We start from the raw sequence: 7737 nt of genomic DNA, 5'->3' as shown, positions 1-7737 counted from the left end.
AGATTCAATGCAAAGAAATGCAAAGTCATGCATATGGGGAGTGGAAATCCGAATGAAATGTATTCGATGGGGGGGGAAGGCTGATGTGCACGGAGCAGGAGAGGGACCTTGGGGTGATAGTATCTAATGATATGAAGTCTGTGAAACAATGCGACAAGGCGATAGCAAAAGCCAGAAGAATGCTGGGCTGCATAGAGAGAGGAATATCGAGTAAGAAAAGGGAAGTGATTATTCCCCTGTACAGGTCCTTGGTGAGGCCTCACCTGGAGTACTGTGTTCAGTTCTGGAGACCGTATCTACAAAAAGACAAAGACAAGATGGAAGCGGTACAGAGAAGGGCGACCAGGAAGGTGGAGGATCTTCATCGGATGACGTACGAGGAGAGATTGAAGAATCTAAATATGTACACCCTGGAGGAGAGGAGGAGCAGAGGTGATATGATACAGACTTTCAGATACTTGAAAGGTTTTAATGATCCAAAGACAACGACAAACCTTTTCCGTAGGAAGAAAATCAGCAGAACCAGGGGTCACGATTTGAAGCTCCAGGGAGGAAGATTCAGAACCAATGTCAGGAAGTATTTCTTCACGGAGAGGGTGGTGGATGCCTGGAATGCCCTTCCGGAGGAAGTGGTGAAGACCAGAACTGTGAGGGACTTCAAAGGGGCATGGGATAAACACTGTGGATCCATAAAGTCAAGAGACCGCCAATGTAGAGTGGGTGGCTCACCAGAACGATGGCTACTGCCCGGAGACAATACCCTTATTAAATAAACATACAGATGCTTACTGTGACTCCAACATCGCTCTAAGCTTCAACGGCAAGAGGAAATGTGGAAAAAAGGATTTGCAATCACAAAGAGGGGAGTAGCTGGCTTGTTACGGCGGTTACTACCCCAAACCAAATAAGCCTAATATTTCACTTTCCAAGCATATACAGCATAGTTCTCTGCTTCAACGGCAGGGGAGAAGAAAAGAGGGTTCGCACTCACAAAGCGGGGAGTAGCTGGCTTATTACGGCGGTTACTACCCCAAACCAAATGTGCCTGATACTTCGCTTTCGATGCATATCCAGCATGGCTCTCTGCTTCATGGCATGGGAGAAAGGCTGATACATCAAGCATTTCCAGCATAGCTCTCTGCTTCAACAGCAGGGGAATAAGAAAAGCTGAGGCTTCACGCATATCCAGAATAGCTTCAACTGCAGGGGAGAAGAAAAAAAAAAAAAAAAAGATTCGCACTCACAAAGCAGGGAGTAGCTGGCTTGTTACGGCGGTTACTACCCTAAACCAAAAGGGCCTGATACTTCACTTTCAATGCATAACCAGCATGGCTCTCCGCTTCAACGGCAGGAGAGAAGAAAAACAACCAATAGGGGCTGTATGACATAGTCTGGGTAAAGGGAATAAACATGGGTGTAGCTTGCTTATTGCAGCGGTTACTACCCCTACTATCCCTAACTAATCAAGCTAGGTATTTCACTTGGATGCAGCTCCATCACTGCTCTCTACATTAATGGTGGGAGTGGAAGGGAAATAGAACCAAGAGTTAAGAGAAAAAGATAAGTATGAGAGAAAAAAATGTGTGAAGCTTGCTGGGCAGACTAGATGGGCCATTTGGTCTTCTTCTGCCGTCATTTCTATGTTTCTATGTTTCTATATATTTGTACATGGTTTAAAAATCATGTTTTATGTTGGTTACTAATTTCCAGGACTAGTTTTTTATTGAAGGTGGTTTTGTAGGATGTTTTCCAACATTTATAATAATGGACCAGACAGGCTCCCGTGCCTACCACCAATTCCCTCTAGCCTAGGGAAAAGCTCAGGGCAGGGATCCCCACCCCCACCGGCATCCAATTAACCATTACAGTGGTTATGCACCAGTGAGGCTTCTATCTAGGCCTCAGCCTGCTCAAGGCAGATGTCTTGCACTTTGTGTAAACCTGAACTCATAAATAGGAAACATAATTTATTGCTTACACAGAACAAGCAACCTTTTGTTAGAATACTTTTATTGGGCTAATACTGATGGGTGTTTCAGAGAACTCAAAGCACTGGCTACATCTTAGACAGCGATGATCAGATCACCCATCAAGATGGACAGAGTAGCCACTGCTTCTTTGTTTTCCGTTAAGCATTTTCTTGAGTTGAGAGCATACTAACGCGTTGTGCCACTCCTTTCGTGACAGCATTTTGGACATGAAGTATTCACTCAGGCCATCGATGCTGAACAAAGTCTCTTCCAGGTCTTGTGCCATTGTTGCTTCATCCAGGGCTGGTGCCGCTGTAGTCTCAGCTCCCTGAGTTTCAGGTATAACCTCCATCGTTGAGTGTGATAGGGGCCTTGGTCTCGTTATCCTGGACTAGCTAGCTGGGGGACACCCCTGTTGACAAAGGAAAGAAGAATTCCAGTGTGGGAAGGGATTGTCTCTCCCTCCATCATATCTGCCACATTATTGTTGACTCCTTGATCTGTAGAGAAAGATGGAGAAATACAAGTTGAAGTTCTTTATACAGTTCTCAAATGTTTCCCACCCAAGAGCCCAAAAGAAAAACTTCAAATGTAAACGAGGTGGCACTTTCAAAATTCATACCTTCACTTGCTCCTGTATTGGCCCCGTACAATGTGGCCATACCAGCCACGATCGCTGGGTACACAGTGCTCAGGACCAGCTCTTTGATAGGGGGTCAAAACTATATCACATGGTAGCCCCCCACCAGTCCTGTGTGCTGATGCCTCAATTTTAGTGGCCTTTTCTTTAACCTCCCTTCTAGCATCACACCACCGGTGCTGGATTTGTTTGACATCCCTGTTCTGGACTGACAGGGAGCTGACATCCAGTGCGATCCTCTCCCAATCCTTTTCATTGTAGAAGCAGAAGCCTTTGATCTGAAGAGAACTTTGTAGTTCTCACACACAGCCCAGCACAATAGGTCCTTCTCTCTGTCCATAAAGCAAGCATCACGTGTTCGCTTCTTCCTAGGGCCTGCCTGCTCTTCCAGATCTCTAGCCTGTCTTGCCACCTGAGAAAAGGTTCATTTTCTATTCATGACAATCTGTCTCTGCTCGTCGGGACTGTGAATGCAAACAAAAACAACACATATGTCAGTTATTAATAAACAATACATTTCAATTCAAGATAACATGTTGGAATATGAACTGTCTACTAATCAATGTCAATATAACTTTCCACTCATAAGTAACAGAAGGAGAAAGAAGCAGGCTACATTGCTAACATTAAGAGATACCAATACATGCAGTTAAATGGTAAGAACAAAGAAGCACGGCACATGGACAGCTTGAACAGATACCAAAAAATGTAGTTAATGAAAGGAGAAAGAGGCATTAAGAGATACCAATACATGCAGTTAATGGCAGGAGCAGGACTTGGGTGTCCGACTACAGGCCTGTAACGGACAGCCATGTCCTGGACATCCAGGAAAGGAACAGAACTTGTGGGTCCGTTACAGGCCTGTACTTGGTCATCCAAGTCATGAATGTCCAGGAAAGAAGCAGGGCGACTGAGTACAAATCATGGACGTCCTGCTCTTTTCCTGGACATCCATGATTTGACCGTCCATTATGGGCCTGTACTCTGTCACCCAAGTCATGAATGTCCAGGAAAGGAGCAGGGCGACCAAGTACAAATCATGGACCTCCTGCTCCTTTCCTGGACATCCATGATTTGGGCGCCTGAGCTGTTCACATAAGGAAAAACAAAAAGAAATACCTCTTATCTGTTCAAAATGAAGCAATGCCGATCTTCTTGATTTTCTTGCGATATTGATATAGAACACGAATGCCAGGCACCAGTCTGTATATAATGCAGATTATATACAGACACCAGTCTGTATATAATGCAGATCCAATTTGAACTAAATACAAAAGGACAGTCGGACTCCCAGCAGCAATTTATATACCTCCCAAGCAGGATTATGAGGCACAGTATGACATCATGTTGGGGGAGCAATGATAATGCCGTGCAGCATCTACTTTCCTCAGTGTGTAGCAGAGGCTGCAAAGATTCTGAAAGCCACAATCAGCCTCTCTCTTCCCCACATCCTCATTAAGTGCAGCAATGGAGTTTATGATTCTCAAGGGCTGCAATCGGTCCTTCTTCCACACCTCCGCCAAACATGCAGCAGTGCAGTTTGAGGCTTCTAATGGGTGTGAACAGCACCTCTTTGTCCCTCCTTTTCCTGGTCTGCAGCAATGTAGGGTGAAATTTTGGGGGCACAATAGGCCTCTTTCCTAGCGTTTAGACAGATGGAGACAGAGCAAGCTGACGTCACAGTATATATACTCCTGTAGTAACCCCAGCCTGCCAGTATTCTCCGTCTCCAGCAGATAGTGGACGTGCATCTCTCTATGGGGATTGCTTCAGATTTTGGAAGGAGAGTTAAAAAAAAAAAAGTCCCGCTCTCTTGCAGTGATACCAGATGGTCCCTTCTCCAGTTGAGAATTCCTGAGGTGATTTCTGTGGTCCTCAGATGTGTGCCTTAGTCTGGCAGCTGTTTTTTCCGGCGTGGACTTAGCTGATTGTACAGCTTAAAAGCAATGAGAGCAGGAGGCCGAGCACGGTGGTGATGGCACATGCCCTCTCCTCCCACAGCCGGAGACCGTTTCTGTACTCAGCCGGTAAGGGCTGAGCTCAGGTAAGTTTTAAAAAGAATTTAATTAAGGCAGAGGCAGTGTAGAGGGGTTTTGCAGGGCTTCCTCCGCTCTCCATGCTTGGCATGCCGATCCGACATTCATTCCCATTGGGATTAGGGGAACCAGGCAGCTTGGCGAGTTCAGCAGCCTGGGTTGGCTAGGCCTCATAGTTAAGCTTTTTCTTGCGTGCCACATGTTAGGCTGCAGTTGTGTTTTCATGTGCTTTTGTGCGCATTCAACTGCCCTCTACAGGAACATCAGTGTGCACAATGCGTCCAGCTCTGCACATGCGTTGTATGCTCACATTTGGATGCTGCTTTTGTGTGCACATTTTTTGTATAATCGGTGCAGCACTGATTTTAGCGCACAGTTTGTGCGTGTTTTTGTGGCACTTACTCTTGGGGAGCCTAAATTTTATGTGCTTGAAATGTTTCAGGGTGAGTCAGCTGGCCGCACAATCTCCGTCGGCTGTGCACTGATGGTATCGGTGAGCAAGAAACCTAAGCACCTTTCTCTCTGTGAGGCTTGTCATATTCGGGCATCTCAGCCTGTACCTTGTGTCAGCACTGCTTAGAGGCTCAGGGAGAATTGTCTTCCTCTGATGTCACTAAGCCTGGATCTTCCCAGCCTGATGAGGGTCTGGCTAAGGATTTGTCTGGAGGTACGCTGGACATTGGAACTTCCTTAACTGGTTCCTCAGCAGGAGATGGCAGCTCAATGGGTCTTGCTACAGTTCCTTCTGGGTTTGGCCTGGATCCTGCTGCCTTTTCTTGAGTAGAGTGTTTTCTTTATCTTTATTTAAATTTGTTAATCACCTATACATTAGGCAATGTACAAGAAGGAAAGAAACATACATAAAATCTGTACATATACAGAACATAAACATAGCAGACATACAATCCTTTCTTCAGGTGCAGTCCTCAGCTTCACCCAATCCTATCAGGTTGAATCCTCAGCCAGTGGCCCCTCCCTCTTCCAGTCCTATGTTTAAGCGCCGAAGCTGGCTCAGTTCACTAAGGGTATTCCCAACGGGAACCCGGATGGCACTGATGATGAGGCAGATCCTGACTCCCTGGAAGATGGGGAAATCCCTCCAGGACTGGAACCATATCAGACCATGTTGCGGTTCTTTCATAGAGATGAACTGCCGACCCTGATTTCCCAGACCTTGAAGATGCTGGGTGTTCCTGAGTCGAAGAAGAACCCCATTTTGGTTTCTTTTCATAAAGCCTCTTGCTTTTTCCCTGTTATGGATGCCATTCAAGAACTGATTGATCTTGAATGGGGTGCTCTAGAGGCAAATTTCAAAAGAGGTTTGACATTGGAAGGACTGTACCCCTTGGATCCGGCGGTGAGAGAGCATTTGCGTTTTCTGAAAGTGGATGCGCTTGCCTGTGCCGTCTCTAAGCAGATTACTATCACCGTAGAGGGAGAAGCAGCCTTGAAGGATGTGCAGGATATGAGGACTGAGGCCATTCTTAAGCAAGCCTTTGAAGCAGTGGCAATAATCTTGTCTGCTTCCCTCTCAGGAAGGTAATGATTCTGGAGTGAATTCCAGAACAGTTATGGAATCCGCTGCCACCTTTTTAGCAGATGTGGGCTGTGATTTGGTCTGCACCTCGGCTAGAAAAGTGGCTTTAGTGATAGCGGTCAGGTGTCAACTCTGGCTGTGAAATTGGTCGGCTAATGTGACCTCCAAAGCTAATCTTACGAAAATGCCCTTTAAAGACTCGCTCATGTTTGGGAGCAAGTAGAAGAAATTGGCCAGTAAGTGGGGCGAATCTCCGGCTCCTCAGTTGCCAGAGGATAAGAAGCAGTTGCAGCGCCCCTCTGGTATGATGGGTCATCTCAGGGGTTCCAAGTGTTTTTGTCCCTACAGAGGGTCGACCTTTTAGAGAACTCGGCCTTTCAGTAGGTCTCAGTTCTTTTGTCCCAGGCAGCCCAAGAGAGGAACGGGCTCAGATGGCGGATCCTCCCAATCTTCCCAATGAAAGTTTGCCAACCCACCTTCAGGAACAAGAGATAAGGGGGGATGCCTCTCTCTCACTCTCTTTTATCAGAGGTGGGTCGAGATCACATTGGATCAGTGGGTCCTGGAGATATGAGAAGAATATGCGCTGGAATTTCGCAGTATCTCTCGGGACGTGTTCATGGTACCTCCTTGCCACTCCCCACCAAAGAAGTAGGCAGTGGAATCTACGCTCTTAAGGCTCCTCAGGCTGAGATCTGTGGATCAAGTACCTACATCTCAGGAAAAACTGCTTTTCTGTACACCCTCTGACTTAATATCATGGCGATACTATGTCGGAGGTCCCAAAAGTAAAAAATAATTAAAAATTAAAAAAAAAAAAATTTAAATCAGCCCGCGGCTCGAAAACCAGACACTCAATTTTGCCGGTGTCCGGTTTCCGAACCCGTGGCTGTCAGCGGGTTTGAGAACCGACACTGGCAAAATTGAGCATCGGCTGTCAAACTCGCTGACAGCCGCTGCTCCTGTCAAAAAAGAGGCACTAGGGACACGCTAGTGTCCCTATTTATTTATTTTATTTATTTTTAGCTTTTATATACCGATCTTCTTGCATTGGATACAAATCAAACTGGTTTACAATGAACAGTAAGAACTTGTCGGTGGGCATTTACAAAGAACAAGATACAACTAAGCAAATCTTTAAGTAACATAGTGTGCAACTTAGGTAATTAGTTGCACACTATGTTACTTACCCTAGCGCCTCTTTTTACCGCGGACCCTCATTTGAATACTGAATCGCCCGCTCTCCAGTGACTTTTTCTGAATCGGCCTGTTAGAGAATGGCTGCCAGTTCTGTGACAACTGCTAAAGAGGTGCTTCCCTCTGAGAAACTTTAGCTGTACTTGTTTCTCACGAAGCTGCAAACATATTCTCCCTTTTTCCCTCTATTCATTCAGCTTCTCCCGTGGTTCTTTAGCTCAGCTTAGCTCTTTTACAAAGCTACACCTCTTCTTGCTTCGCCACAAGCTGTAATGTATTTTTTCTTAAGCTCACTGTCTCTTTAAAGTACAGTTCGAAGCCTCAGGCCTGCCCCTCAGCTGCTTGCGTACACAGGTC

At 46.0% G+C, this 7737-nt stretch overlaps 1 long non-coding RNA gene across 1 annotated transcript; it reads right to left on the bottom strand.

The window, feature by feature from the left end:
* Positions 1-2003: 2003 nt before the first annotated feature.
* LOC115095560 lies at positions 2004-4364 on the bottom strand. Its single transcript, XR_003857815.1, has 3 exons — positions 3730-4364; positions 2593-3074; positions 2004-2470 (listed from the first exon to the last, which is right to left on the bottom strand). It is a non-coding gene; the product is annotated as an uncharacterized LOC115095560 (long non-coding RNA).
* Positions 4365-7737: the final 3373 nt, after the last annotated feature.

This window comes from Rhinatrema bivittatum, chromosome 7, assembly GCF_901001135.1.
Source record: "Rhinatrema bivittatum chromosome 7, aRhiBiv1.1, whole genome shotgun sequence".
Lineage (NCBI taxonomy): Eukaryota > Metazoa > Chordata > Amphibia > Gymnophiona > Rhinatrematidae > Rhinatrema > Rhinatrema bivittatum.
The sequence above is the reverse complement of the archived record's forward strand: the minus strand, read 5'-3'. Positions and strand labels throughout refer to the sequence as shown.